Genomic DNA, 7,919 nt, shown 5'->3' on the forward strand with positions numbered 1-7,919 from the left:
TCTAATTGACTATTAAATATGACTGCATTATTAGCTATATTAACTTAAAGTATTTTACACCTAATACTTTATATACATGCATACAGAGTGCAAGGTCCAGCAATACAGCACGCTGCAGTTAAAACAGTTTGTCTCCATGGTTTCCACCACTACAACACTTCATTTATAACAAGGTGAAACCTGCAGCAAGCACACATGTTATTTCAGGTGTCATTACTTCGACTTGATCTTTTTGTCACTTCTACACGCAACAACATGCTCCCGTATTTTCTTTCTGTCTTTGGGTATCACAAATTTCAACTTCTGCTTGGAGTTACATTTGTCAGCGGTTTCCATTCACTGCATGCATATTCCGGCTTGCTGGCCTTGAAAACTAGATGTTTTGTTCAACTTGTTATGCTTTTTTGTCAAACATCAGATCAAATATGTTACTAAGTGCAACCGGACTGGAGCGCTGAATATTAGAGAATACTAACAGTGGGTAGATTTGGGTGTTTAAGCATAATTATGAGGTGTGTGCTTCTTTCAGTTGAATGGGAGTAATAATTTTTTTGTTAGATCTATTTCATCTGTTAAATTTTAATCTTAAGCGAAATTCAAAAATAACCTTTTTTTTTAAGAAGAAGAAAAAATATTCCTTTCCAATTTATCCGAGCACTGTTCAGAAAATTACTGCATCATTATGGCTTCATTATAGATGATTATAGATAATATCTTTGTGAAGTGATTGTTGGAGCTTTAAACTCGCTATTACATTTCAAATTCTTTTGTTAGCATTTACTTACCATTTATTTTTGTGATTACTATCTAAGCTGGCTAGACTTTAAAAGTATTTTTCTTTTTTCAAAACTAAATATTCCCAAGACAATGCACACAATTATGAAAGAAAGTTTTTTTTTGTTTAATATATTAGTCTGAAGTCTAGTTTCTTTTTTGTATATACAATTTGTTTTACCAAAGAAATTAATGTTACAAAACTATCAGATTTTCACCGTTATATGTCAAAATGTCCCAAGAATATATAACCAGGCAGATCATTGCTATTATAATAACTCTGATCTGTACTTTTAAAATGTGTAACAAGAGGTCTGAATGTCATTTGGTGAACGCCACACTAAGATCAAACATATATCATAATACGCAGCCATTTTGTGCTCAGACGTAGTACAGCCAGCCAGCACACCAAAATAAGGGAACTACTGAAACAAAGGTACCCGTTGCAAAAAATTTATTTAAATAGTTTTCCAAGAATTTTTTTTGTTTGTAACCAAAAATTTGAAACAGAATTATTTAGTTTTTCTTTAGAGAGAAAGACCTACAGAAATTAAGCTGCTTTAAATTAAATCCATTAAAGATACTGGGGTGAGAACGTTTCAGCTTGTGCGCCATATTCTGTAAACATCCTTTTGTATCTTTACGTTTCTAATAAAATCTACAGAACTGCCTTGAATTAAGGAAATAGAAGATAAAATGAGCCAGCTCTGTTTGGCGTTACGTTAGGGTTCTTTATATCGTGCAGCGATAATAAAACATGTCATGAAAAAAATATATACTTAAAAGGCCTACAAAGCTTCACATTAATTGATTAAAGCTGCATCAAAGGGCAGGGGGATGAACACTAGATAAAGTTTGTGTGCTACATATTAAAAAGTTTATACAAGAAACAAAACGCTGTGCAGGGGAGGAGATTTCAAAGGGACGTTTCTCAGCGTGTCTGAAGGAGCTTAACAGCCAGTCAGACTGTAAACACTTGATCTTTATTGTTTTGCAGAGTCAATCAAACCACCAAGTGAGGGAGGATTTGTGTGAACTCTGCCTCATTTTCACCTTTTGCAAAATGCAGCTAGATAACATTTTTAACATGTCTGCCTAACGTATAATGAATTGTGTCCTTCATGCCGAGCCAAGAATTATATTAATTAAAAGAAATTAATACAAATAAATAAATAAATAAATAAATAAATAAATAAATCAAATGAAGAGGGAAATGAAAATATTTTTAAAAATCTAATTAACTGAGTGAAACTTCAAAATACACCTCACCGCAATAATGATCAAATTCCCACACCATAAGTCTAAGTCAGGCTTGTTCAGACATAACCGCTACTGTTGTCTGTTTCACTGAAAATAGCTGCTATTATTTCAGGTGACAATGAAACACATGAAGTCAAAGCCCAGTCAGAAAAGCATTAATCACAATTGTTGAGCTTAAGAATATATATATATGTGTGTACTGTATTTATTCAAGTGCAACTAGCAGCTACATGTAGGCTGCAGGACAAAAGTATTGGAAGGGCTCCCATGTGTGCAGCAGCTGCAGAGCAGATTGGAAGTGGATGGCATTTATGTAGTTGTTTTTAAGTCCTTTCACAACTTAAATCTATTAAACCAGACAAGCCTGACTCACCTAACCTTGGAAACACATGCAGAGATCTGTGGGAACTGGGCGTCCAGTCTCGTATCCAAAGATACTTTGCATGTGGTGGAGCAGGAGTTTCAACTGACATCCACTGTTTTCCCAGAGAACGATCTGAACCTGGTGCTATTTTGTCATGTGAAATTTTCCACGCTTTCTATATTTAGTATTTCCCTTTCTCTTTTAAATTTTAGAATGAAACACTACACAGTTCTAAATTTGTGTTTCTGTGGTTTTCATTCTAATATCGGGTGAAAAACATTTTCCTCAAAATGTACTTGGCTGAATTTTATTTTTTTCATTTATTTTGTTATATTTCATGTTTTTTTGTGTGTTTTTTTAAGAGTAGATAAACAATAAGCAGTAACTGCACTTTACTAACAAAACAATGGCTCAAAATACGTTGACTTCACGTCATTACTGCCGTTGCCAAAAATAGTAAAGATAATACAACTCACATGTGAAAGAAAGCTATACAAAGTCTTTCTTCAGAGCTGTAAGGCTGCATGTGTTGTCCGCTGACATTGGAATATTTGTTTTTCCATTTGTTACGCTGGAACAAAGAATAAATGTGTTTTATGTCAAATTTATTTGCACCTCCAACAAACCAATAATCCAGCTCCGAAGGCATTTCTATTTTGCTTCAATAAAATAAAGTCAAATATATAAATCACTATTTTGAAAGTTATTTGATTTTGGACTGCAAAATCAAAAAAAAAAAGTCCAATCCTTTTGAGTTACTTCCTCAAAAGGAAGGATTATACTCCTAAGAATATAATAGGTTGGGCTTCTACAATATTCTATGTCACTGTTAGTTATAGGTTTACAAATGTAACAGAAGAAAAGTGACAGCCATACTCCAGTCCAAAGGAATGTGCAAATGTTGGATAATTGTAAAAACTCTTCTTACAAAATGCCCATACTTATTTGAGCAAAACAACAAACTATTTACACTGACAGACTATAATAATGTGTATGTGATAATGTCAGAATGTTAGTGCAACTTATTTTCTTGAATGCAATAATGTTGAACCAGCCTCCAGATCTAACCCGATAGCGCGTCAAAGCAAGTTCACTGCATGGTTATTTAAACAAATTTAACCTAGAATTTATCATTAATTGCTGTGGCAAATTATATTTTTCAACAAACTACTAATGTTTGGTGTGTTATCCATTCATCTGGATCTCAGATCCTTTTAGCCTCATAGCGATAAACCATCACCTCATATAAACTTACTTACTCAATGACATCTTACTTTACGACGCCATGCGTAAGCCACATTTGCCTCCACGTTGCCCTTTGTTTACGCTCTTCCTGTTTCTCAGCGCAGCATTGTGGTACACTCAAGTTCACATTAAGTCAGCTCACTGGGGGAAAGAAGGCTTGTTGAAACACATGTCCTGCTCTCAATCAAAGTGCCATTCTAAACAATACCAATAGTTTCCAGTATCAACAATCCACATATATGTGACCCTTATCAAAATAGTGTCTGGTTCAAATGTAAAACTTATTATTAGACTGTTATATTCTCTTACAGGAAGAGCAATAATAAGGACATTTCACGAGTCTAAAAACATTTGCAGGTCTCCTTTACATAGCTGTGAAATTTGATTTTACTTTGTGATGTAAACGGTAGGAATTTGTCCTGGGTTGAAAAAGACAAAAATTAATAATTTTACTAACTTATTTGTGTAATACTTTAGAGCAGAATAACTCTTCCAAAAATTTAGACATCTATTATTTCCATGAATAGGCTGTAACAATGTAGACTTTCTACACTGCATTTTGTCATCTGGCAACTTCACTTTAAAATCAATAAAACTTTAAAGTAATTATCCCATTTTTATCCAGTTTCCCTACAGGCCTGAAACACTTGATTAACTGAATGATATATCTGTTGCCTGATCAGAACATAAGAAAAAAGACAAAATTGAATGTTTATTTCAATGTATTTTTCCAAATACAAAGGACTGGGAATTAATTTTCCGAGTTACCTGTAGAAAATGCAAGAACGACCACTGAAGTCTGATTCCTGACTTGGTTGCCAAGCAACCAACTTTTAATTAAGTATCTAATTTGGTTATCCGGTAAGTTGTGAAAGTTGTAAAAAAAAAAAAAAAAAAAAAAAGAAAAGGTAAAAGCTACTCATTAGCACTAATGACAGTTTGGATCTCAACAAACCGGTGGCAAACAGAGTCCTGAAGATGTTGAGAAACATGTTATTGGCTTGAATTGCTAAAAATAGTGTCTCAGAAATTTTGCAAATCCCACAGGTTTCCAACTCGCACTCAACTCGCATGTGAATCTCTTCCCAGATCTTCCAAGAAGTAGTTATAAAATGTTGGACACTGCTTCCGGGACACCACAAGATGATCCTCAATTAGGAAACTATGGGTTCATTTAAGTATTTCCTTACTTTAGCCAACTTTGGCCTTGGAGAGTCAACTAAAAATATTGATGTCAACAGAGTTTTATATTTGGCCTTATTGAGTCTCCAGATGCATTGCAAAGTGTGAAAATATATGACATACTCCCAAATTGTGGTTTATCTTTTTAACAGTTTTTCATACTGCTGATAAAAGGCAGCAAGGAGTCAAGATCTTGCACCCAATAAAGCAAGATTTATTATTTTTTTTTGTATCTTCATCCACACTTTAGCAAAAGGCAAGCAAAGTACACATGGATGTTCCCTTTTGGATGAGAGGAGTAATTGCCTGTGGCTGATGTTTTCATCTTTTGACTGCATGCACCCACAAGTTAAATTAGTTTTGTGACAATTCAGTTTGATTATATGTGCTATTACAAGCCTACTAAAAGTAATAAATGCAGATTCAATGGAAACGACATGGTAATAAAGTGGTAGTACAGTGTGAGATCTGCAATACCAGTGTGCAACATGGGGTAGTGGCAAACCATCTTGTTAACATCGTCAACAAAATGTTAAGAAATACCAAATTCCAATAATCTGATTTCTTTCCTCACAGTAAAATGTTGGCACCAGTGCATATGCTTAATAAAACAATTACAACTATATTATTTACTAATAATGTAGAAATCTCTTTAGCAGATGTGCCTTTATTTTTCTTCCTTGAGTCCCAAAACAGGACTGCAGTTCATAGTGACCTGGTATGTCCCTTTTGTAAGTTCGGCACACCTGTATTGAATGCATTAATTTTTTCCGTAAAAGACAAGCAAACAAATACACAAAGACTGAAGAAAGTATAAATAAAATAAAACGACCTGTAATTTCACACCTTGTATCCATTTATCAGTCAAACTGTGTTGTGTGCCTTCAGGAACATTCTGGGTTCAGTGTTTGTACTGAAGGTAAGGCACATATTTGCCGCAGGAGCAAATATCCGTTGGAAAGAGACATCTCTCTGTAGAGGGAAGTTATGACTCATTCACCTTGAAGACGAACATTGCTGATGGCTGAGTCATGGGGGTAACACCCCTACACACCCACCAGTTACTAAACCGGTTCCCTATAACCCACACTCATGTGAACGCATATAATTCAACTACCTGGATCTTTCCAGATCCAACGCGATGCTAATCAAGTTAAATATGGGTTAAACATTAACAGGGGCAAACCCACAAACACTGAACATTTACATTTCTTCTTATTGGTGAAAAACAATACACTGAAAAAAAGAAAGTGCAACTCCAACTTAAATTTTCTCACTTGGTACAAGTAATTGAATTAATTCTATCCAACTTGATTTTGTGTTTGTAACTTATAAAGCATAGCCAATAGTAGATCTTAATGTACTATTTGCATTCGTTGTCCCAGTGCAGTTAGAAAGAAGGTCCTGCGTGCCTGGGATCTTTCTGCATGACATCTGTGTATTCTCCACATGCATGGTTGCCTGTCACACTTCAACGTCATTAAATTGGTAGAAAGAAAACAAGCATTTTCAGATGTGTGACTGCAAAATTAACACACGCATGTTTAAAGTGCAATTTTCATGCTGGCTCAACATCCAAGATCCATATTAGATTTATTATTAATCAATAAAATTTCTCACGTGAGTAGCTACTGCTCCAAAAGACTTGGGAGGAATTTTTGGTATGTTGGGAGTGAAAACAAATGTGGCAGCAGACAACGGTTCAGTTACATTCTCTGTACATGTACATGAAATGCACATGTAAACGCGTCCAGCTGCTACAGAATGCTTTGGACAGCTTTGTTTCATTCACAGGAATGCTAAGCTATGTCTACTACTGCTGGGACCTTATGCCAGTTAATTACTATATATTTCACTTGTACTTGCATTTTAATGTCTTCATATAGTAAAAAGCCACATTAACTGAAACTAAATGGATTTTTATCATTCTTAAACAAACCCAATCTCAAAAATTGAATAGTGGTTTTATAAGAGTGCTATTCATGAATTTCTAAGCTATGGTCATGTACTGTATGTTTATCTACGCTTTAGTTTGTGCTATTATTTACAAGTTGAGGACAGTGGGAGTGCACCACCAGCAACTTCCTGTGTGAAACAGGAACTGAGATTCTTCACAGCTTCCTGGTTATTATCTGATGTATGCAACAAAGTTAAACTTAGATTGCTATTGTGGTTATCAGACTGTGCTACAGTCTGATAACCACAACAGAATAGTGACATAAGCATTTCTAAAATTGTTAAAAACAACAAAAAACTGAAAAACTGATGTTAATTTCAAACTACTTTATTAAATATTTGCTGTATGGATGATAATTTTCACTTTCAGTTTGAGGAAACGGGATAAATTCTCTGAGCGAAACTTTTTTTTTTCTTATGTTGCAACTGCTTTGCATTTCTAAAACTGTCTTCCTGTTGAAAATTCATGTTTTTATTTGGCAAAAAAGCAGAACCTTGTTTCCTCTGATCCTCATTAAACCACATTCTGTTCCTAAGGTGACTCATGCTCTAGTCACCAGAAGCTTAAATATACCCAGCTTGAGTTTCACGCAGCTATCTGGCAAAAACAAGTTATCATTTAGCTCTTCTGTTTTATTTTCTGCAGAATTTTTTACTAGCCTCTTGACTGGACGGTAAATTAGCTGTATGCTTCATGATTTCATTTAATGTTCCGTCTCATAGCACTCCTATTGTATAATCTGCTTCTCTTCGTTTCACTTTTATACACTAGTGAGCGTGCAATTACAACCTTTCAGGCTCGGAGTCAGGAAGGACATGACAGCAGAGAACACAAAGCTTACAGAATAGGATGTTCTAGCTGAGATTTATGTGGCCCAAAGGACCCACATTTGGATGCACCAGAATACCACTGTCACAATTTTCAAGTGTTTAGTCAGAGTTCAGCTTTACTTTGAGTGAAACACCCAAATGCCATATCCACACCAATTTAAAACTCGTATGCTGGTGAAAAATGTCACAAGAGTTCAATGAATGGATTCTGAACATATCATTTTACTTGGCACTCCTTCCAGCTCAACACACTCTATGTGCTTATCATTCGGACACCTTGTAAAACTGTTTTTCACTCCATGAATTT

The sequence above is a fragment of the Poecilia formosa genome, unplaced genomic scaffold, assembly GCF_000485575.1.
Source record: "Poecilia formosa unplaced genomic scaffold, Poecilia_formosa-5.1.2 Scaffold27, whole genome shotgun sequence".
NCBI classification, from domain to species: Eukaryota; Metazoa; Chordata; class Actinopteri; order Cyprinodontiformes; family Poeciliidae; genus Poecilia; species Poecilia formosa.